The sequence below is a fragment of the Leucoraja erinacea genome, chromosome 14 (assembly GCF_028641065.1).
Source record: "Leucoraja erinacea ecotype New England chromosome 14, Leri_hhj_1, whole genome shotgun sequence".
Lineage (NCBI taxonomy): Eukaryota > Metazoa > Chordata > Chondrichthyes > Rajiformes > Rajidae > Leucoraja > Leucoraja erinaceus.
Genome location: NC_073390.1, coordinates 38,112,242 through 38,137,464, shown reverse-complemented (window position 1 = coordinate 38,137,464; position 25,223 = coordinate 38,112,242). Strand labels below are relative to the sequence as shown.

Sequence of the window (25,223 nt, the reverse complement as noted above, 5' to 3'; positions counted from 1 at the left end):
ACGCACTGATGGTAGACGGGAGCCAATGTTCCTTCAATAACAAATGGCACACAAGCATGACCTGCCAAATCCAGCTGAATAAAAAGACTGCACGAATACCTGAAGCTCACTTACATTCATGTTATGGAGCATTTAAAATTGTGCTATTGCTAACAGCAAGACGAGAAGTGTTTAAGTTTTCAAAACAAAATCTCACTGGAATAAGTGACATGAATTTTCAAATGTCAAAGGGAACGATTGCATCTGAACTTCTGAAAAAGATAAATGCCAAGAGGCCTACTAAAATTTACAAACATGCACGGGAAAATGAAATTGGGATTATTTAGATCTAGTCTCTTTACAAAGTAAGAATTTTCCATTTCCATTTCCCACATTGTAGAGTAATTAAAAAAAAAAAAATGTCATATCACCTCGCATTCTTATATGTAACATGCAATGTTCATGGGGCAAAGAAATGGGTTGGGGTGGGATGTAGCAAAAGCATTTTTTTTTTCTCACCCAAAATCGGTACAAAATATACCATTTGTTCCATTCAATGTGGCTCAACTACATAACGACTGCTGGCCTGCTTCAACATACGAGTCTCACCATTCCCAAAGCTAATTAGAAAACACATGAAAACAAATCTCAGGAAAGAAAGTTGACATTCAGCTGAGGTATTGTGCCTGGTGGGCAAGGAGGTGAAATCTGCCTCCATCATGCTTGACATCTGCTTCAGGTTACCATCCCTTGAATCAAAGTCTTTCCCCTTAATTTTTTCTTAATCAGACTTTTGGTTCAATCTCTGAAAGTTTTGGGCTTTTGTGTTCAGTCGAGATACTTTTAATGCTACTTTAATTGTCCTTCGAGATACTTTAATGTATTCATTTTTCAGGTCTGGATTTCAGAATAAAAAGATAAAGTTCTGGCCTCAGTGATTACTGTACATTATTCTGAGAACTGAGCATCAAGCGTTCATCACTCATTTCGGAATTGCAAGTTCATGTTGCATGAACAGAGAATGGCAAAAAGCAACTTTCAATTTCATGAAAAGGGGAAAATTTACAAAGGGTCCCAAGGGGCAACTTTACCACACAAAGGATGGTGCATACAGAAAGAGCTGCAGGGTATAGTTCTCAGCATTGTAGCGCATCCGCTCCATAGACCAAGTCCTGCCCTTAGTGGGCAAGAGGCGAATCGGACAATACCCTAGCTTAGAGTCATACGGCAAGGAAACAGACCCTTCGGCCCAACTTTCCCATGCTGATCAACATGCCCCATCTAAACTAGTCCAATGCCTGCTTTAAGCCCAGATACCAAATCTAACCTATCAATGTACCTTTCTAAATGAGTCTTCAGCAGTGAAATACATTTAAAAAACATTTGGACAGATACATGGATAGGAAAGATTTGGAGGGATATGGTCCAGGCACGGATAAAATGGAACTCAGTTAGGCAATATGATCAGCCTGAGCAAGTTGGACCGAAGGGCCTCTGTTTTTGTGCTGCATTATTTTGACTCCGAGACAATGGTGTAATCTAAAAGCTCATGAGGGTGATTTTCAAATCGATTATTTGGGTAATCTAGGGGCTTGAATACAAAGGAGAAAATACAATGGCCTACATTTACTTGAAGTCCACCCTGATTTTTAACTATGTTTCTAGGTCTTCATTATTGTTGGGTCAAAATCCTCAAAGGTTCTCTCCCTCACTAGATGATCTACAGTTCAAGGTGGCAACAAAGAGTCATTCTCAAGAGTCATTTTGGGATCAGCTATAAATGTTGGCCTTGCCATGACCCCATGGAAAAAAACTCTCCATTAATTAATTAACTACTCTACATAAGTCCTAGGTGAAGGGAAGTAGCAAAATAATCAAAGATGAATTGATGAACATGAGGAAGGACAAGTGTCAGGACCACAGGGGAAACATGAAAGTGATGTTGATGAGGTTGTTGAAGATTAAAAATAAAATATTGGAACAAATATATCAGACTGCATCTGTGGAAAGAGAAACAATTAATGTTTCAGTTCAAGAACGCTATCAGAACTGGGGAAAAAGGAAGAAGAACAAGTTAATTTTAAGTTTCAGAGAAGGTGGAACAAACGATAAATGGTCAAAGGACTTATTTGTGACGTTAACTAGGATTGCCACAGGGATAAACAGCAGAGGTCCTCTGATCAACTGAGTTAATGAGGGCATTTAGAGGGTGATAATATAAACTAAATGCCATATATTGCAAATAACAGGTCTCCACAACGTAACCAGCTGTTCAGACTGCAATAAAAAGGACAGGAAAAATACAAATGCAATATCAGAGATGGATGACTTAGAGCAGAAATAGTCAGTCCCAATGCCGGTGTGGCACAGTGGCGTAGCACTAGAGTTGCTGCCTTACAGCACTGCAGACCTGGGTTCGATCCAGACTATGGGTGCTGTCTACGGAGTTTGTACGTTCACCCGTTACCATTTTCTCCGAGATCTTCGGTTTCCTCCCACACTCCAATGATGTACAGGTATGGAGGTAAATTGGCTTGGTAAATGTAAACAATGTCCCTGGTATGTGTAGGATAGCGTTAATATGCGGGGATCGCTGGCACCTGCGGACTCGTGGGGCCAAAGGGCCCGTTTCCACACTATCTCAAAACGAATGAAAATCTAAACTAAACTATGCAGAGAACGCAGGTGATCTGAAGTAGAGGAATTGAATGCAAGGTCTGGAAGGCAGCAGTGTGCCTAGACTGCTATTTCTCAAGCTTGCATCGATGCTCATTATGACAGTACAGGAAATCACGGATAACCAAGTCAGCGAGAATGGGATAGAGAATTAAAGCAGCAGTCAATGGGCTGCAGGCCAAGTACGGGCGGTGCGCAAACCAGTCACCTAATCTGCATTTGTTTTCCCCAGTGCAGAAAAGTTCACATTGTGAACAATAACTGGAATTGAAATTTATCACTCTTCCATAAACAAAAAGCAGCTTACTTAATATCACTGTACATGTAATTGAGAGCATAAAGTTCAGCCATAATACACCAGAGATTACAAGCATTTTGTTTAAAAAAAATTATATTGGCCAGGGAAGGAGAATTAATTACTGGCATGAGTCCAACACTTGTGGTAGGAACAAAGACATTTTTAAAAACCCTGCCTAGTTTCATCCCCTAACAATAATACAGAAGGAAAAAAGCTTCCTCATTCAACATTAGGAAACAGTAAATATTTTTGTTGGTGTAAAATTGGCATTTCCAGCAGTCACATCATGTCCTTCAGCCAACAAACATGGTATCAGAAGAGAAATGTCAAGTCAAGGGAACAGAATTTGAAATCCAAGACCTTGCATATTGATGCCTCAAGAATTAGAATTGGACAAGAAAATGTAGGTTATGTTTGAATATCTTGAAAATTACAATGGGTTCATAGTTTGATAACTGCACACAAATGCACCTCCATCTTGTGCACGTGTATCCTTGCTGCTTGCTACTGCCTCCATCTTGTGCCTCAGGGCTTGTAACTCTGGTTCCAACGCTCCCAGTTCGGACCCAACTCAGATGACAGGCACCGACAGTCAACCCACCGCTTCCCACAACTAAAGCTCTCCTTCTGTGCCCCGTGTTCCACACTGGCTGCCATGTGCCGGCACCAGCAGGCCCTCATCCTTGTATCCCTGTTAGCACAACTTCCCCAGCCAACAATGGGCCATTGTGGACTCCACCCTTGCTGAGATAATCTGTTGCCGGGCCAGTTTTGTTCTGGACTTGTCTCTCCTCCACTTTCCTCCCCCAACGTCTATCTTTCAGTCTGAAGAAGAACTCCAACCCAAAACATCACCTATTCCTTTTCTCCAGAGATGTTGCCTGGTCCACTCGGTTGCACCAGCATTTTGGGTCTCTCTTTGGTATAAACCAGCATCAGCAGTTCCTTCCAACACAATATATTAAAGTGGACACACTCAACGTGTGGGTGCAACATGAGTTTTCTCCTCGTGTCCCTCTATCTACAACTAATCCTGCAGGTCAAGAATAAAATTTCAACACAAACTAATCTGCCCGCTCGTTATAACGTGCTCCAAGTCAGTGAGCATCAATGCACATCTGCTGATGATCACACTTCTTTGGAGTTTCCTGTGCAGCTCCATTTCCTACACCAGGTTATCGTGTACATGATAAACACTAAATTGGCTATAAATGTTTGAGGATCTCAAGATTCTAAAATTCAGGTCTGTTTTCTTCCCGTGTTGTACGACTTGCAAAATGTAAAATTCACGGTGTTTAGACAGTACAAGGTGGTTGGATTAACAGCAGTAAAGCTGATGAAAGATTCATGCGACTAAAATTGCTTTACTGCTTTGAAGACTTCTTGCTTAAATTTAGACTTTGAACCACTTTGCATTTATATTTAATGCAAGTATAAATACAGTCATATTCTGTGGGTGAAAAGATCTAAACCTCGTCTCATGAACCATTAGAAGCTGATGGGAACTTCTGGTTTCTTTATATTCAAGTCATTACACATTTTTCAATACGATTTGAATGAAGTAAAAACCATTTCTTCGCAATTATATGTTGGCCTCGGCAGACTATATTTTGTGCTTTGGGAATGTTTTGATAGAAGACAGTGGTTAAATGAAAACTATGGTTGCAAGAATACTGATCAGTGAATGCTTTACAAGAATACGACCTTGACCTTTGGTTAACCTTAGAAATATTAACCTAGCTGGTGTTTCCAAAGAGTACCAACTCGGTCTTTAGTAGTTTAAATACAGCTGTAAACTTTAGATTCACCCTTGTAATTCCCTTGAGATCATAGAAATGACTCGCAGGCAGACAAATAAACTGCTCATTTTAGCAAGAAACTTCAAATAACGTGCAAGATTCCAAAAATAAAAATAAAATTTCGAGATTCACCATTTGGTATTCAAATAATGGGTTGTGTCAACAGACCACTAAGCATCTATTTCCCAAGTCAGCCTTTCAAACAAGGGGCCAAGACCTTGCAGAGACTAGAATCTGAAGTAACAAACAATATGTTGGAGAACTCAGCGGCTCAAGCAGCAGCTGTCGGTGGTAATGAATGGTCCAGCTTCTGACAAGTGGTGCAGGGTTTCGACCTGAAATGTCGACCATGCCTTTGCACCCACTGATGCCGGTCGACCCATTTAGTTTCTTCAAAACATTTTTTTTTCAAACAGTATTTCCAGTGAGGCAATACACTGACAAAACTATAACACATCAAACAACCATGGGAATGGATCCAGAGGGAGACATACATGCATGGATATCAACACAAAAGCTTCAGACCTTTCGAAAGAACCTTTACATTGCAAGTAGCCTGCAGTTTCAAAAATCCTGTATTATCCGTCAAATAGTTTGTTGAATAAAAGTGACATTCATGTAAATTACACAGATTGCAACCACTGTATCATGTATGCAGAATGCCACTATTTAAATTTGTTCAGAGCAATTTTTTTTTTAAATTGGCTTTGCCATTCATTGATAACAAAACCATAGGTGTAACTTGCTTAAGGGTTAATCTGAAATGATTCAGATTTGTTTTCCTTTACTTTTAAACCATCCTTCCCAAACTAGAGATCGGACGGATTCCAAGTACCGCAGATTATGAATCTAGTCATAAATGACTCATGGAGGAGGCAAGCTGTAATTATGTTGCAGAGAAAAATGCAAAAGAGCATTCGATTTGCACTTTCCATACATGTTCTAACAACCTATTCGCGCAACCCGAGCTAGGACAAAAACAAAAAAAACTTAGTGGGACAGGCAGCATTGATGGAAGGAAATGGATAGACATGTTATAGGGTGATTGCACGAAAGGTCACTGGGTCATAGGGCTCGACGCACGGAGCCGCTAAATCCAAGTGGAAGACATCCGTCACTTCCGGTATATGTTATTAATGCTAGAAACGCATACTTTCCTACCTGTTAAAAACCGCCAAAATGTTGAATTTTTGCGCTGAAAAAAATTGTGGGAGTCGGGGTAAGTGTGAGAGACATGTACCCAACTTCAGAATTCCAAACGTGAAGCGAAATGAAGGTATAGAGAAGCGAGAACTGAAGGGACTACAGCAGCTAAACATTGAAAATATTGGGAATTATTGCGTTTGCTCACTGCATTTCATCAAGTAAGGCATTATTTGTGTTTTTTCTTGATTCCTTTGTCATCTAAAAATTCTCAGAAGTGATCAATCTGGCTGTAAATTTTTCTTCAGATGCGTTTTCATTTTGTATGTAAAAACCCACGAGAACCATGGGCGATTTAAAAAAATTACAACCAGATTTATCACTTCTGAAACTTTTTAGATGCCAAAGGAATCAAGAAAAAACACAAATAATGCTTTAGTTGATGAAATGCAGTGAGCAAATGGCCAATGTTCACCAAGCACTCTGGCTGTTGTTGTCCCTTCAGCTCTTGATCTATCTACCGTCATTTCTCCTCACTTTTGGAATTCTGAAGTAGGCTAAATGTCTCTCACGCTTATCCCGATTTCCATAATTATTTATAAGCGCAAAAATTGACAATTTCAGCGGGTTTTAATGGGCCCGCTATGCTGGAAACAATGGTAAGTGCCTACCTGCAGTTCATTGCGTGTAATCCATTTGGAGTAGCGTAGCAACAGTACGGGTCATGGGTCGTGACCCGACTGCCGGGAAACCTCCCTATATTGAGACAGCCTGCTAAATTTGGATTTTATGCTCCCAAATCTCCACTTAAACTGGAACATTTACAAATGCAAATTTGTTAATGATAATGCAGAACAAGATAATTCGACATCAAGAACTTTAAAAAGGAGACACCAAAATAATTTTAAGAGAACTTTATCAAAACTATCTATTTTTAAGTGACTTTATCAAAATTAAATTTATAAAACTTCATTTCCCCAGTGAAAATTTCCCTGCTGACAAGAAGTAACAGTACAACATGGCTTGATTCATGAATTATTTATCTGCATCATTTCAAACAATAAAAGTCAGAGATGCCAGCTGGCCAAAATGGTTTGAGCTGGAGTTACTATTACAATTACCACTGCAGTGTGCAAAAAGCACACTCATTCACTGTGTCACATCAAGAGAAGTCAGTAGTGTTTAATTATCACATGCACCAGGAGCAGAACAATTAAATTCTTACGTGCTGCAGCTCGAGGCCCATAATGGAATAACAAATATACAGGTGCACAACCTTTTATCCGAAGATCCAAATAACGAAAACCTCCGAATAGCGACATTTTTCAGTCCTTATAGAAAGGTCCTTGAAAACGTTCACCGAGGGCGGCCCGCAGAGGTGACAGCGGAACCTCCGGTCGGTCCTCGAAGAAAGGGGAACTAAATCCCCATTCATAAAAGAGAAGGTGAGGGTATAGTGTGCGGGATGGTTAATAATTGACAATTTGCTGCTGCCTGCCCGCTGTTAAAAAGTTCCCACGGTAGACTCACGATACACAGCATGAGAACTTTTTAACTCAGCGGGCAGGCAGCAGCAAATTGTCGCTCCCTTAAGTTTCACCCCACCTACACCCCTCTGCTTCCAGGCCATGTGTGTGACCCCTTCCCTCCCCTCTCCAGCTCCCCGCCCATTGCACCGGCGCGGGGGTTTTGCACTGTCTTCACGTCGGAGTCAGTGCCAATCACCGGAGACGTCAGGACCAACGGGACACGGACCCCAAGGCCCACTGCAAGCACGGAGATCCCAGAGACCCACAGCCAGCAGCAGCCCAGCCCCGTTCCAATTCCAGAGGGACACGCTCCCCGTAGGGACCGAAGCTGATGGTGTGCAAGGTGCGTCTTGGTCTTGAGGTTGCGGATGAGGGGGCGCAGCTCGGGATGTGACGTCTCCGGCCACAGGAGCTGAGACTGGGAACTGTGGAGTTGTTTGCAGTTGCAGAGGGAGGGGGCAAGGGCGGTACAGTTCCCAGTCTCAGCTCCAGTCCAGAGGGGTGACTGGAGACGTCAGGACTGCAAGCACAGAGATCCCAGAGACTCACAGCCAGCAGCAACTCTAGCCTAGCCCCGCTCCAACTCCAGAGGAACCCGGGTTGCGGATGAGGGGGCGCAGCTCGGGCTGTGGGCGAACTGCCACTTGTCGCTGTAGCGGCGCATCGGGGAGCGGGTTCCTGTTGGTCCTGACGTCTCCGGCTGTCCCCCTGGACAGGAGCTGAGAGACGTCAGGACCACCAGAAGCCGCTCCCCGATGCGCCGCTACAGCGACAAGTGGCAGTTCGCCCACAGCCCGAGCTGCGCCCCCTCATTGGGACACCGACCCCCAGGCCCACTGCAAGCACGGAGATCCCAGAGACTCACAGCCAGCAACAACTCTAGCCCAGCCCCGCTCCAACTCCAGAGGAACCCGGGTTGCGGATGAGGGGGCGCAGCTCGGGCTGTGGGCGAAGTGCCACTTGTCGCCGTAGTGGCCCATCGGGGAGTGGATTCCTCTGGAGTTGGAGGGACAGGGAGACACAGCGGCTTTTGGGAATGGTGGGCAATCACTTCCAAAGTTCTGCCCACACAGTCAGTACACCTCTCCTACACTTGTCTCCTGCACTAAGATTATCTCGCAGAGAATGATCCCAGCCTAACCCTCCCTATTCTCTCCTATTCTGCAAGAAAAAACTACATTGAAGACTCAAACTCGCGATCGAGTAACTGCCGGGATCGAGGCGCAAACTCACGACCTTGCGGATATGAGCCGAGCACTCTACCACTACGCCAGCCGTTAAAATCTACGCTAAAAATCTTCCATTCCGAAAGCCGAAAAATTCTGAATTACGAAAAGTGTCTGGTCCCAAGGCTTTCGGATAAAAGGTTGTGCACCTGTACAACAATCAATACACCAATCAGCAATGTTAGGTAACCAGACCATTGTAGTGCAAGCTGAAGTACATAGTGGAACCAAAACAAAGTTCAGTTGATTGTGGCTAAGGCTGGGTTGTGCCACGTGGTTCAAGATTCTGATGCTTGAAGGGAAGAAACTAGCCTTGTCCCTGAAGGTCATGGTTCTCAGATTCCTGCACCTTCTCCCGATGGTAGCAGCAGGAGCAGGCTCAGTGGTGAAGGTCTTTGTGGGTCTGAACATACACATGGTACCTACATGCTAAGGCATTTCAACTGTTCTCAATTGATGGATCTTTCTTTTTATGAATTTACCAGTATATTTACTCCATAAACTTTGTTTTAATGTGGCACATTTGAAAATATTGTGGAAATGTGGTCCAAGGGCTCACCAGCTAGTGGCCCCATTCACTATATTCTGACATTGGCAAATCCTTCAAAATAAAAATGGGACAAAGTGGAAGTGCATGTCACACTTGGGTAACATTAACATTGGGTAACATTAACATAATCCAGAGAAAGAGCTTCTTTGCTCCTCCTCATCTCATTCTTTCTCCCCAGTTAATAGGGGAAATAATGGGGGAAAATAATCATCAGCTTGCACTTTGAATGTGCATGTTTAGAATATCCCAAGGAAAAAAAAAAAATTGCCCCACGTACATAACTAGAAACTGTGGTTTTACGCAAAAACCTATATGATCTTAGTTTTTGCCTCCGACAAAAAAATCTCAAGGTTTCGTTATTATTATCAAATCCCCAGGGTAAACAGTCACTTTAAAAAAAATTTTTTTTAAACCTTTGGCATTTGTGTTTGGGACTATACAAAAATGTAGCCTTGCGCAGCTGTCAGCTCAATTATGGCTTGGGAAAAACTTGGCCCAGGGAAATGGATCTTTGCATGCTTGCGTGTGTCTAGGATAACTTGCACGAAAGCTGCCAAGCTCTAGAACAATTTTTAAAGAGCCATTTATTGAAGGGCTCACTCAAATCCATAGATCTAAACATTTGAGCTTTTACTCCACTGTAAATTTGCTCAATAATTATTGATATATTTCAGTTCTCTCTCCATCTGGAATAAATCCAAGCTTCTCAAAAGATCACACAAACGCATTTCAGATGTGGGTACAATTAACAATATCACAAAACAAAAAAAGTATCTAATTTGTCACTGCAAGAAAATCTGCCAAGAAATCTGCAATGAAAAGAAATACATAGAGTAGGAAAGTGACTGACATGCACTTTGAGTGTTGCTTATAAGCAGACCAGTCCAAGTTTTCTTATCTTTGGTCTCCTGGTAGAAAGGAATTACTGTTTGTGAAGGTCAATAATAACTTATTTACTTAATATTTTGCCAACTTCCAAGCCTTGCTAATCCCAGAGGCTGATGTTGACTTTGATCAGCAAGTAGTAATCTACAAACTATGATAGGGATTGATTTTCACCACAAATGCAGACTGGATCACCAGAGATCCAGCATCGCTGGCTGTGTGCTGAAGTCTGAAAAAAAAAAACAAGAATTATTCTGCTTGCCGTTAATATTTTAAAAAAGGGTTTCATGGGGCAACTTTACCGCACAAGAGGATGGTACATACAGAAGGAGCTGCAGAATATAGTTCTCCGCATTGTAGCACATTGTTGAGCATCAGCTCCATAGACATAGTCCAATGTTCTCAGTGGGGTAGGGGTGAATCGGACAGTATCCTAGCTTAGAGCCATAGTCTTACAGCATGGAAACAGGCCCTACAGCCCAACTTGCCCACACCGGCCAACATGTCCCATCTACACTAGTCCCACCAGCCTGCAAATTGTGAATATCCCTCCAAACCTGCCCCATCCTTATACCTGTCCAAATGGTTCTTAAACGTTGCAATAGTACCTGCCCCAACTACCACCTCCGGCAGCTTGCTCCATATACCTACCACCCTTTGCGTGAAGTTACCTCTCGGGTTCCCATTGATTTAAGAAGAGCACAGTTATGTTATAGGAGGTCAAATCAATGTGGTCATTGTGGCCAGAAATTAACTGGTAGCTAACCCCAAATGTAGTGACTGATAAGGACATATCAAAGATAAATTGTCATCTAACAAACGGCGTCAAGCATATTTCTTTAGAAAAGTGATAGCCATCAATAGTTACATTGTCTCACATAGTTAGAAGGAAAATTATCAACTTCACAAGATGATCTCATTAAAAGTCAGCACGTGGCATTATGACCAACTTGGAACACAGAAGCCTTGGGGCAGGAATAATACAAACATCTGGGTTAAGAGGGGAGCCAAATAAAACTTGCAGTGGGTGTGAGGTTGGTTGCATTGAGGCAACATGCAATTTACCAAATTAAAGAGTGCAAAGCTCAAGCATAATTATATAGTAACCTAGCCCCTCAAGTTCTAACGAAGTTGGAATGTTTGTTTGAAATACAATTTAGCTGCTGTTAGACCGCAGCCTGGAAGGGGGAGCGTGCCGAGCAGAATCAATGCATGCGACTGGGATGATGGAGCCGGTGACGGGGAGCGAAGCCGGTAGGAGAAGAGAGGGAAACTGGAGTCTGGCCTCCTGTGCCCTCAATGTCTACTCCGAGGTATTTGGGCATTGGCCCTATGGACAGGGAAGCCTGGTCACACCCATTCAGGAACTCCTGTGGCTGTGCAGAAAAAATACTGGACAAATTTGTAAACTCCTTTTGTCATTGGAAGATACTCCTAATGGAATCAATGAGAAGGAAACAACTTTATTTAGATGAAATCTGACTTTGAATAAATGCCGTTTAATTATAAAATTCATAAATTGCAGATATTTGCCTCAATTCATTAAAGATCAAAGTTGACTGGAAATTCATTTCTCGTGGCAGTGGAACTGATTCGTACCATACTAATATCATGTTTAGCATCTCCCACTAGGACTGAATATCTAGGCCATCATTCAGCTGTGCTGTTTAACTCTTGTAGTTTTGCCACTTATTCCATTCATTTATTCCTTCAGTAACACTTGGACTGCACCTAAATTTCTTAGCTATTAACTTTAAGCAAAGTTGTGCCTATTATTCCATCTATTATTCACCACAGAAATGAATTATTTATGGCTCCTCAGCATATTAACCGACTTTGGCTCTCTCCTGCTGAAGCTCTGACTTAGTTAAATTAAGATGTATCAAATGGTCATCTTTTTGACATCTTCTCGAATCTCACCAAATTGTCCATAAGTCTAATACACTTATCAGGAGTGTTTTACTGTCAAATGTACCGACAGTGGAGCAATGAATATCTTGCAGCAGAAAAACAGACCTATGCAAAGATACAAAGGTAAATACAGTACTTGTAGATAGAATAATAAACAACACATTCAATAATTTAAAAAAACTCCAATATTAATGTGAAAAGCACTCAGTGAAACTGTTCATGGTTCATAGGCTAGTTAGTGTTGTGGTGTTCATGAGCCTGATGGTTGTCGGTAAGAAGCTGTTATTGAACCTGGAGGTCATAGTTTCCAGACACCTGTGCCACCACCTCAATAGTAGGTGTGAAATGAGAGTGTGTCCAGGTGGTGTGGGCCTTTGTTGGCAGTGTTTTTGAGGCAGTGCCTCCTTTAGATCCCTTTGGTGGGAAGATACCCATGTTCAAGGCAGTGACCACCACTTTTTGTAATAGATTCTCACTTGCAGCAATATTGCTGAGCAGTCAGCAGAACGAGGGAAAAAATTATATTCAAAGTATCTGATGTGCATACTGCTCCCCATGTTGAATTGCTCTGTTCTTCATTGATAACTCAATTGGGAAAATTGGCTACAAGGTTAAGTTTGAGAAACTTAACTTGTTTAACTAAAGCAAAGTAAGGTAGAGCAGAAATATACAAATAATGGTAGGTTTAGATAAGTTCCTGTTGGGTGATGGATATTGGGCAAGAAATATAGTCATACAGATTTTGGATCCCAAAAACCTCTGGTACTAGACTATCCCACTAGGAGAAATATCCTCTCCACATACACCCCATCTATGCCTTTCACTACTTAATCTAGCTTGGGTCACAATTGGAGCACCAAGGAACACAACCAAACCAATAGCCTCAGTTGGCGAGAGCACATTGTGTACATACCTTATATTCAGTAATTTAGTCCAACTCAATCCAATATCTCCCCTAGAACTGACAATCATGCAAAGTCTTCATCTGAAATTACCACTTTAAAAATCTTATTTACAAAAGTGCTGCTCTCGATTTCTTTAGAATAGTGTCAAATTTGAAAATGTAATCATAACTCTACCATGTGGCCCATCAGGTCACTGCCCATTGACAAACACATTCACCGTTGCCTCCCTCTTGTCGCCACCGCCGCCTCCCTTCTCCCCCCCACCCCGAAGCTTCCCTCTTGCACTGCTGGAAAAATGTATTTTTCCAAGTTGTCAGATTGAGTTCATTGTCATTTGTGCAAGTCCAGTAAAGTACTGGTAAAATGAATATCTTGCTTGCAGCAGCATCATAGGCACAGTTAAGCACACAAAAATAAAAAAATAAAATAAAAATTGAACAAGGCACCAAAAACTGCAAAACAAGACATTAGTGCAAAAGCACAATTAGAAACAAGTCAATTTAGTGTAAGAGGTGGGTATTAGTGTTCCTTTGCTGATGTAGTATTATGGTTGTGCACATATACTCAAGGACCTGATGGTTATATAAAAACAGTTGTCCCCAAAACCAAAGACCTCAGTGCCTCCTGCACGACAGTAGCAATGAGAAGAGGACATGGCCTGATGGTAGGGATCCTTGATGAAAGATGCCACCTCCTTAAGCAGTGCTTCAAGATAAACTAAACGGCATTGGAGCTGACCTTAGCCAGACCTGGGTGTAACGGGTAGAGCAGGGGGCTAAGCACATGACCTTACGGTGCACCTGTGCTGATGGACAGCAAGGAAAAAATGTTAGCGATCCACACAGATTGAGGTTTACTGTTGAGGAAGCCAAGGATCCAGTTGCAACGGGTGGCACAGAGGCCTTGGTAATGATTGTTGTGATGAGTTGAGAATAATGTGTTAAACGCCAAGCTGTAGTCGTTTAACTGCGGCCCGACACATTTTCTGCATTATTCTAATGATCTAGAGCAGAGATAGCATCGGCTTTTAACCCGATGTGCTGATAGACAAAATGAAGCAGAACCATGTCTTTTCCAAGGCAAGAATTGATTCAGCCTCCTAAAGCAGGTAGGGCGGGAACGACGCGAGTATAGTTGCTGCTGAAGCACTAGAGAGCCAGGTTCAATCCGGCCTTGGGTGCTGTCTGTTTGCACATTCTCCCTGTGATAGCATAGGTTTCCACCGGGTGCTCTGCTCCCACATCCCAAACACATGCAAGGATGTAAAATGCCCCCACAATGCAGAGAGTGGGACAACAAAACAAATGTGAATGTATGATCAATGCCCAGCGTGACTTGTGGCTGAAGGGGCCTTTTCCATGCTGCATCTTTCGATGAACACATTTTATTATGCTGGATGAAAGTGCTACACAAGCCCTCATAGTCAGAGGCAGCTCACTGCTCTTCTTTCCACCAAACAAAACTGATTGAAGTGGATGGGAACATCAGACTGTGGGGGGCGGGGGGGGGGGTGATGGTGTCCTTGAATATTTGAGAGAGTTGGTCTGCACAGGTCCCCAGCAGTCAGCCAGGTACACCATCTCAGCTGGATGCTTTGCAGACATTCACCCTCTTGAAGGATGCTCCGAGATTCAGGGACCAAGATCACAACGTCAGGAGTTATGAGGGCTTGTGTAGGTGCATCATTCATCTCTCTTTCATGGCATGCATAAAGAAAGCATTGAACTTATCTGGAAATTATGTGCCCTGTTTTACCTTGGACGAAGTGATACCATGTAAACCCTGCCACAGCTGTCAATAACATATAACAAATGCAGCAGAAAACTGCATGTCTTGCTAAAAGCTTAAAACCTGTAATCATAAAAATAACATCAACATCTTACATTGTAGTTTAACGTAATAAAAAATACCATAAATTCTCACTACAAGTTGACAGAATAATTAAGAACTTTCTGTATACAGCTGGTTTATTTATTTCATGTTTAAACAGCAACGCATCTTATTATTTATTCATTGGAGAAACTTTAAAGATGTCTTCATATTTCTAGGCCACCCAAGACAAACCAGTTACTTTTCACCAACCCAGACATGCTAAAAACACCTACAAGTGTAAACTTGAAATCATCCAAAAAACCATTAGTCTCAACAGACGGAGGATGTGAAGATTCAACACTTAAACTGAGAATTTATCAAGTTACAAAAAAAAACTACTCATGAAGCAATTCAAAATTGCTGTTTTGTAACATGTGCTACAATTCCCTTGAAATAAAGTGTACTCTTAAAAGATCTTTACCATTTTTTTTTCCAGCTGATCTTCCCAACATGTTGACGAACCCGAAAAGCAAATGCATTCCTGCCATCACTATCTCACATGGTCCATTTCCCCCATGGGGAATTCATTTCGTCAGAAAAGAAATTGCCTTGGTGGCCAAGAGTTATTTTTGAACAAAGAATGCAGAGATGCTGTTTTTAAAATGACAGCCTGAGAATAAGACTTCACTTTGCAACACACAAATATTAGGCAACAAACATCTGCACTGCCTGAACAACAATGTGACTGGTTCCCACTGCTCCTCCACCCTTACACTCAGCACTGGTTCTCCACAGGCATGTGTGCTCAGTCCACTCCTCTACGCTCCATATACTTATGACTGCACTCACATCCACTCCACAAACTCCATTATTAAATTTGCAGGTGATCGGACTCATATCAGGAGGAGATGAGGCAGCGTACAGAGATGAGATCCTGAATCTGTCAGAGTGGTGTTCTGCAAACAACCTGGCACTTAACATCAGCAAAACAAAGGAAATGGTAATCGACTACAGAGGAAGGCACAGAGCGGACCATGCCCTGCTCTACATCAACGGGGACTGTGTCGTGAGGGTTTCCACCTTCAAATTCCTGGGAACGCACATCGCGGAGGACCTCTCCCGGTCTGCTGAGAGTGCTAAGGAAGAACAGTTTAGAGGAGAAGCTACTGGTGGCCTTCTACCGCTCCACCATTGAGAGTGTGCTGGCATATTGTATCACGGTGTGGTTTGCCTGCTGCTCAGCAGCAGACAGGAGAGCCCTGCAGAGAGTGATCAAAACTGCCCAGAAAATCATCGGCTGCCCTCTGCCTTCCCTGGAAGACATCTCCAGCTCTCGGTGCCTCTGCAGAACCAGGAAAATAATCAAGGACCCCTCCCATCCTGGACAGTTCCTGTTCAACCTCCTGCCCTCTGGTAGGTGGTACAGGTGCATCAAAAGCCAGACAAACAGACTCAAGAACAGTTTCTTTCCCTGGGCCATCCAAATTGCTCAAATATCCACATGACATGAAGAGATGCTGTCATCCATTCCACTATAAACAGACCACTCAGCTAATATTTCTCATTAGTTAATTATTTTAAAGTATTTATTACATTTTAAAGTGCAATGTTCTACCTGGGTGTGATAAATATAATTTATCTACTATTTCAAGCAGTTAAATAACGTATTGGATGTAATTGGTTGTGTTTTTATCTTGTTTTAACATGTTTTGGTTGCACTGATCAGGAGTAGCTCTCCTAATTTCGTTGTATTTCTAAGTACAGGGTGTGGTGGAGACATCCCTCAAAATAAGGGAAGGGATTCCACGGCAATGGGCCACATGAGTGGCTTGATTGTAATCTGCATAGTCTTCCCACTGACTGGTTAGCACGCAACCAAAAGCTTTTAACTGACCTCTGTATGTGGGGCAATAAACTAAACTGAAGAGGACTGTCAACCCATCTGACTTAAACACACGAGGGCTTTCGTAAGGGTAGATTCTGTGAGCATAGTTTCTCGTGTTAAGTGGAGAATGAGTTGTTTGGTCACCTACAGATTTGAAATTCATGTCCTGCTCAGCTTGTGAATCTCGAGGCATCTCTGCCGCAGTTAGATTTGCATGGAGTCATAGTCTTGGCCTGCTGCCCACAGTCCCTATTTGTCTGCATTTACTGATCTCACTGCTCCTTCAACATCCAGGAATCGAACAGCAAGACCTCAATGCCAGAGAAACTTCCAGTCACAAAAGCTGCCTGACCCAGTAGAAGTTTGGCTTTTGCTCAAGATTCCAGTATCTCCACTCATGTCTGTCAAGCATTCGATTCACTTATTAACTTATTGTCACGTACACCACACAAAGCTCTCAGAATAAACAGAATACACATAGCAATGATAAATGCACCAATAAATACACAACTGCAAAACAAAGCAGTGCACGATTCAAGTGCAAAACCAAGAGGTGCAAAAGAATACTAAAAGGGTCTCCATATATGCTGCCTCACCCGCTGAGTTTCTCTAGCACTTTTGTCTACCTAAAAGAACAATAATTGAATTAGGTAGAGTTAAGAGTAAGGGGGCAGGGCTTCTGTGAATGAGGCATGACAAAGGCAATTGATTCAGGAACCAGATATGTGGCTTTTACTGAACCCATACACAAGAATGCACTGCTAGCATTCGATAGAAGATAAAACTAGGAATGGAGCCTTGCTTCAAAGTTCAAGAGGCACTGCTGGAAACCAAAATGTTCTAATATTCAGAACCACTAATAAATGCAATTATTTACAGTACTTTAATTGAAAATTAAAACACATGAAAACAAAACCAATAAAAACATTCAAGCAAAATCATTTTTAAGAAACACATTTTCTATAACATAAAACCCCAATAGTAACCATCCTATATCAGGTCCGAGCTGTATAGAATTAAAGGGACAGATATCCCACTGGAATGTCAGACTATCCTATCAATACTGAGCTTTGACATTTTACTCCAACAACAACTCCTGCAAGTGTGTAGGCAGGAGCTGCAGATGCTGGTTTAAACCGAAGATCAACACAAAAAGTTGGAGTAACTCAGCGGGACAAGCAGCATCTCTAGAGAGAAGGAACAGGTGACGTTTCAGGTCAGAAGGGTCTCGAGCTGAAAAATCACTCCTCGTTCCTTCTCTCCAGAGATGCTGCCTGCCTCGCTGAGTTATTCCAACTTTGTGTCTCACTGCAAGTTGCAGCCTTGAAGGCTCATGCAAATCCAATACTTACTTGGGAGTTCTATTCTCCTAGCTCCTTCTAATCCAATTTGGCAAATTAATTATATTTACGACCAAGACAGATACAGGAAGCACGAGTTTAGAGTAGAGGCCAAAAATAACATTAACCATGATCTTCATGAACTGCTGAAGAGCCTCATTGGACAAACCATCTACCCCTATTTGTATGTTATTAATTCTGATCCCTTTACTGAACCAACCTTTGTATGTTTCGATTCTAAACCGACATGTACAAGAGTTATTCTGTTGGTTTACTATTATTTCAGTAAGAAAAAAAAATGACCAATTGGTTTCTGATAAATTTCATACTCTTACAGCTTTGCATATCAGAACCCTTGTCTAGTTATTAGAGCTGTGGCTTTGCCCCACCAGATAAGCATGTTCAATTCTTATACCAGGTGCTGACTGTGTGGACTTAGCAATTTCATTTTGAGCCTATGCGAGTTTCTTAAAGATCTTCTGGTTTCTTGTCACCATCAAGAGGCGTGAGAGTTGCAGAGTTAATTTTAGTTTTAGTTTAGAGATGTAGTGCAGACCGAGGCACTTCGGCCCACCAAGTCCACACCGACCAGCGGTCCCCACAGATTAGAACGATCCTGCACACCAAGGTCAATTTTTAATGAGCCAGTTACCCTACAAACCTTTGCGTCTTTGGAGCGTGGGAGGACACCGGAGCACCTGGGGAAAAACCCTCGCAGGTCACGGGGAGAACGTACAAATTCCATACAGACATCACCAGCAGTCGGGATCGAACAAGGGCCTCTAGCTATGACAGACTGTGTCCAGTCTCTTTCTCAGTAGTTCTCCCATCTCCTGAAGGGAACGCAGGTAGCTGCTTTGTATTTTTCCTCGCACCACCCTGGAGAACTTCTGTTTATGACAGTTTATGAGGAGTATAGAAGGAGTTTTGGATGAGGTGGGACCCCATTGAAACTTACCGAATAGTGAAAGGCCTGGCTGGAACGGATGTGGAGAGAACATTTCCACAACTGGGAGAGTCTAGGACCAAAGGCCATAGCCTCAGAATTAAAAGGCATTCCTTTAGGAAGGTAATAGGGAGGAATTTCTTCAGTCAGAGGATGGTGAATCTGTGAAATTTATTGCCACATACATCTGTGGAGGCTGTCAATGGATATTTTTTAATGGCAGAGATAGATAGATTCAATACAATAAAATTTATTTGTAATTTGAACCCCATTGGTGTTCAAACGAAATGTTGTTTCTGCAGTCATACACACAAAAAAGAACCAAGACACAACACAATTTACACAAACATCCATCACAGCGCATCTCCTCCTCGCTGTGATGGAAGGCAAAGACTTCTCTCCCCTGCACTTCCCATTCCCCTCCCGATGTCAGAGTCAAAGTCAAAGCCCCCGGCGGGCGATGGTAATTGTCCCGCGGCCATTTACGCCGCGCCGGGTGATGCAAGGCCACGCTCCGGGTCCTGCTGTTAGAGCCCCCGGCGGGCGCTAGCCATTCCAAGCCGCGCGGGGCGGTGATGTAAGGCCCCGCTCCAGGTACTCTTCTAACTCGGGCGGGTGAAGTCACTGTTGCGGAAGCCCTGAAAAGCGGTCTCCCAGCAGGGACCCGCGGGCTCCCGGTGTTCCTGTCTGCCAGACCTGCGGTAAGCCTCCGAATCTCCGGGGTCAGGTCGCAGCAGCACGCCACCACCGCTCCTCCCGCTCCGAACTCGGCCAGCTCCGCGATGGTGAGTAGGTCCGCAGGCTCCACGACTGGAGCCCTAGGTCGTTCCTGCTGGAGGCCGCCCCATGGTGCTCGGCCCCAACGACAATGGAGACCGAACAAGAAAAGGTCGGGTTCTCCGTGCAGGGGATAGATTTTTTAAAGTTTCCCCCACCCCCCTCCCCCCACACACATACACAAAAAATAAAATAAAAACTAGATTCAAACGAGACAAAAAAAAAATAAAAATACAGACGGCTGCGACGCGAGTCGTTCCACCCACCGGTAACCGATTCTTGATTAGTGCAAGTGTCGGGGGGTTAGGGGGAGAAGTCAGGACAATGGGGTTAAGGGGGAAAGATAGATCAGCCATGATTGAATGATAGAGTAGACTTGATGGGCAGAATGGCCCAATTCTGCTCCTATCACTTACTGACAAAACTAATTGTCACTCAAGCAGCAAATCATTTAACTTAATGATTTTAATACATACATTTAAATTTCCATTAAGAGAAGTGAAGCAAATAAATACCCAACAGACATGGTGTTGTTCTAATCTTTTGCTCAATCTTTGAGAGATATGCAGGAAAAGAGACCCATTGTTATCAGTATGCCAGAGCCTTGCACTATTTATGTGATGTTTCTGTGCAGCTGAGGGAGGCTCATTCCAGCTAAATCAATTCTACAAGTGCCAAGAGGGCAATATACAACTAAAATACAGTATTGCATAGCTTTGATGTTTCAAGTCAATGTGCTAACATTTGCTTGTTAATCCTCCTTACAAAGCCATGGGCAGCCAGCTCAGCCAGGAAGATTAATGTGCTTAGCTATTCAGTAGTTTAGGCAGAATCTTCTAAATGATGTCTAAAGTGGATTTGTGCTGGAGCAATGACAGGTGGTTTTACAAATAGTTTCTCGGCTTCTGATTTATGGAAGTGGATGAGGGAGATTTAGGTTCTTGATTGCCAGTTTCAATGTGAAACTGGGCTGTCATTCAAAGGCTCCATATATGTTGTTTATTTGTAACATCAAGGCCACAAACAAGGACCAAGCAGGGAAATATTCCATTGGTCACAGTAAATGTTCCAGTCATTCAAAATTGTCACAAATCAAGCCTCAAGGGTTACTACCTTTTATAACTAGTGCTCTAGAATAAAAAAGGAAACAAGTTAGCCAAGTCAAGATTAAAGACTAATATGAAAGGCCCTTATCGCTGCAGAATAAACAAGTATATATTAGGCATGCAAAGCAATTGCAACGGAAAGAAAACATTGTCTTAGAGTTACAGCACGGAAACAGGCCCACGAGCCCAGTGTCTGCACCGACCAGCGGTCCCTGGACAGTAACACTATCCTACACACATTCGGGTCAATTTACAATTACATCAAGCCAATTAACCTATGTCCTTGGAGGGTGGGAGGAAACCGAAGATTTCGGGCAGAACGTACAAACTCCGTACAGACAGCACCCGTAGTCAGGATCTCTGGCACTAAGGCAGCAACTCTACCGTTGGGCATGGAGTTTTAATACATGGAGACATTCAATAAATTCGATCACTTCCTTCAGATGGAAACTTAAGGATTGATTTGATTTACATTTTTAGGACTTTGAAAAGAATATGGTAAAGAGAAACTATTTCAGTGCTGACATTGAAGGCAATGGGACTGCACCCATTCATAAAAACAAGGTTTAGCTTCCTGATGGAGAAGAGACATAGAACCAAATGGAGTGGCAAGGGTTAACAATGGATGATGGAATAGTTGCAAGGGGCTCCAGTACTCCAAGGCCTATAGAAACTCAATGATTCAAAATCAGCAGAAAATTATCCACATTTTTGTTTGAATGCATCGTAGATCAAAATCCACGTTAAAATTAATTGACTGTTCAGGCACATTTTGATTGAATGCACCTGACATGTAAACATTCATTACCAAAAGTTACTTTTTTTTTAAATGTTTGTCGGTTTCAAAATGTTAAATTCTTCCCTCACTACAAGGTACTAGTTGATTAAAAATATCCAACATAGTTTTCAAACAGGCCCACAGTTAAAATACTATTCACTAAACTTCCACAGGATATTTATACAACAGTTTCCTATTTTTAAAAAGCAAAACAAAACCGCATTCAGGTGACATGCAACCAATATATCAAAGTTTAGTCATCATTCGGCCAATTTTAGAATCTTACACAACTGTTTCATGCTATTTCTCTCCAACATGGCACAGCTTAGATTTATCACATTCAACGGGTCACAAACATCGCAAATAATTGAATGGTCTCATTCCTGCACCATTAACACTGCTTCTGAGGATCCTTCAACCTTTTTCATTCCTCAAAAGAATGTTATCCAACAACCTTTATACAACCTTTTACCAGTAGACTTGCAGAAAATTACACAAAGATACACCTAGAAACAAGGAATTGCAGATGCAGTTTCGCCAAAAAAAAGGACAAAGTGTAGGAGTAAGCCTGCATCGCTGGAGAACATGGATAGGTGATATTTTGGCCGGGACCCTTCAGATTGATTGGCCGTGTTGAGAGGCAGGAGAGAAAGAAGAAAGCTGGAATACAAGGAGCAGAACAAGGACTAGCAACGGATAGATGGATCCAGGTGGGGTGATCAGCAGCTGGTTGGACAAAGGCCAAAGCTGAAAAGGCAGGTGTGTGACAAGAGGATTTGAAGAGTTGCAAACTGTGATGCTAAATGAAGGAATGTAGGTAGAAGTGGAGTGGGAAGGTAAAAATTGTGCCAGTCCAAATGGGGTGGGGGGGGGGGGGGGGGGGGGGGGGGGGGGGGGATGCTCATGCTGTTGGGCTGTAAACTACCCAAGTGGAATATGAGGTGTTATTCTTCCAGTTTGCATGTGACCTCGCTCTGCAAAGAACAAAGATTAGTATGGGAATGGGTAGGAAGGAACTGCAGATGCTGGTGTAAATCAAAGATAGACACAAAACACTGGAGAGAGACTAGGCAGGACAGTCAACATCTTTGTAGAGAAGGAATGGGTGACGTTTTGGGTCGAGCCCTTCTTCAGACTAGTCAGGGAAAAGGGAAACAAGAGATAGATGATGATGTAAAGAGATAAATAACAATGAATGAAAGATAGTCAGAGAGCAGGAGGAATCAGAGGGGGAGCAGCGAGAGAGGATGCTGCAGAACTCAGAGTATGGGAATCAGAACAAGAGTTAAAACGGTTCGTAACCGGGGCGATCCAGCAGGCCTTGGTGGACCGAATGCAAGTGTTCGGCAAAGCGGTCGCTAAGTCTATGCTTGGTTTCATCGTTGTAGAGGATCCTATTGAGACTTGTGGAGGAAGTGGCATCCCACTCTAGCTGACAAGAGAACTGCTGAGTTTCCCCGATAACAGCTGGGAAGAAACTGTTCCTGAATCTGAAGGTAAGCATTTTCAAACTTCTGTACATGTTCCCCGATGGGAGAGGGGAGAAGAGGGATTGACTGGGGTGAGACTGGTCCTTGCTTCCGTTGGCAGCGTTGCCAGGGCAGCGTGATCTGTAGATGGGAGTCAATGGAAGGGAGGCTAGTTTATGAGATGGTCTTGGCTATGCCCACAACATTCCACAATTTCATGTGGTCTTGGACAGAGCTGTTCCCAAACTTTGCTGTGATGTTTTCCGATAAGATGCTTTCGAAGGCACATCGGTAGAAATTATCAAGGGTTGTTGGGAACATGCCGAACATACTAAGCCTTTTAAGGAGGTAAAGGTGTTGGTCCCAGGTTAGGGCAAAATCAATAATTAGAGGGCATTGGCTTACGGTGAGAGGAAAAAGATCTAATAGGAACCCGAGGGATAACTTTTTTCACGCAGAGTGTGGCATATATACGGAACAAGCTGTTGGAAGTAGTTGAGGCAGATACTATAAAATTTTAAAAAGGCATTTGGAAATATATGGATAGGAAAGGTTTAGAAGGATATGGGCAAAGTGCTTTCTTAGATGGGGCATGTTGGTCAGCATGGACAGGTTGGGCCATAGGGACTGTTCCCATGTTGTACAACTATCATTGTTCAAAGGATTAAATCAGTGATGCTTCATTTCTGTAGCTGGGAAGAGATAACGAAAAACATTTGAGCACAAAGGCTCTTTGGATTTCGAGACCAACAATTAGCCCTTGATCAATACAAACAAAATCAGAGCCTTTAAAAAAAACAAGTTCAAATGGATAGCTGCCTACAAAACATGTGACTGCACTTCAAAAAAAGTGCCCTTGGCTATAAATCGATTTTGGGATATCTCGCCCACCCGCCATGAGGTAGTTTGGAATCAGCAGTAAAAATGATTTACAGCTCGATGAAGAATGCTTACGAGACTCGTTAATTTACCCATGGCATGTAAGATAGGAAAGTTACTTTCCTATAAAAGCAATTGCACATGAAATAGCTCAAAGGTACCTTACAACTGAAACAATGTGTTAGAACACGAAACAGCAAGAGCAAGGTTGTTGGGGGGGGGGGGGGGGAGAAAATACGTTTATAGTGCAAAGGAACTCCCAAGACACAAAACCAGGTGATTCTTTAAAATTATTTTTTCTAAAAGACTTAATAATAATTCAACATCAAATTGAGAATGGATTACAATAGACTTAAATGGCAAACATTTCACAGAATCCATGCAAATAAAAAAATAAAAATTACTGCTTACCTACTCAAGAAGCAAGTGCTAGAACGTCACCGCTTTACATCAATGAACCTTCTGCACAGGAAGCTACCATACAGCCCAACATTTTAACAACGGTACAACTGCTGGCTTTAACACCCACAACTAGCTTTTGCTGAAAATGCCGAGCCACCTTAAATTGAAAACCTATGGATAGGGAAAATAATGAGGCAAGGAAGAAATTGGCATGTGCATTTTACAGGTGCATAAAATTAAGGCTGATGGAATACAATAACATTTAAATTTGCATCTTCAATTGTTCTGGGTACAGTTGCAACCAACCTCAAAGTGGAAGTGAGGCTGTTGTTGCCTGCTACTGTTCAGAAGCCTTGGTGAAGGAAGCAGCTAGCCACACATCAGTAAACATACCAGAGACTTGAGAACTCAACTTCATTTTTAATCTTTTCCCTCTAAATAGTTTGGATTAACAAAGATACAACAAGCAGTAGCTTCCAATACTGTGACTTCCCCAATGTAATTAGCTATAGCAAGTAGGCAGCTGGAGACATTAAATTTCCTCATGCGAATTGGACAAATCGCACCAACTTCGTGGAAACAATGTGCTACCAAATACAAAATCTCACAACTTGCCTTGTGCAGCAATGATGTGAATGGGGATGCAGAATTAACCTTACAAGCAGCAAGGGAGTGAGTGGGCTGACCAATGCAAACACTGTTCCTGCAGAATTTGATCATGAAATCAAATTAATAACAGGATCGCAACAGAGAAATGTGGGTCAGACCAAACAGAGGGTAAACTGAGCAAGTTTATTTCAGTGAAACATTTTAGAAAATTAATACAGGAAACCTCAATTTAAATGCGCCTATAAAACAGCACATAATTTAGTCCAAACAGACCATTGAGCAATAACGCTCGACACCGATTAAAACATTTGGAAGTTGG

The 25,223-nt window shown here is 42.5% G+C and overlaps 1 protein-coding gene across 3 annotated transcripts in view; it reads right to left on the bottom strand.

Moving 5' to 3' along the window:
* Positions 1-25,223, bottom strand: part of LOC129703593 (cytoplasmic protein NCK1-like) — a 143,674-nt gene that overhangs the window by 80,508 nt on the left and 37,943 nt on the right. Inside the window, exon 1 of one of the 3 annotated variants that reach the window (XM_055646187.1) lies at positions 24,305-24,406. The exons of the other annotated variants lie outside the window; for them this stretch is intronic. The gene's annotated coding sequence lies outside the window, so the exon portion shown is untranslated. Of the gene's footprint in view, positions 1-24,304; positions 24,407-25,223 lie in introns of those variants that run through there. 3 annotated transcript variants of the gene reach the window in all.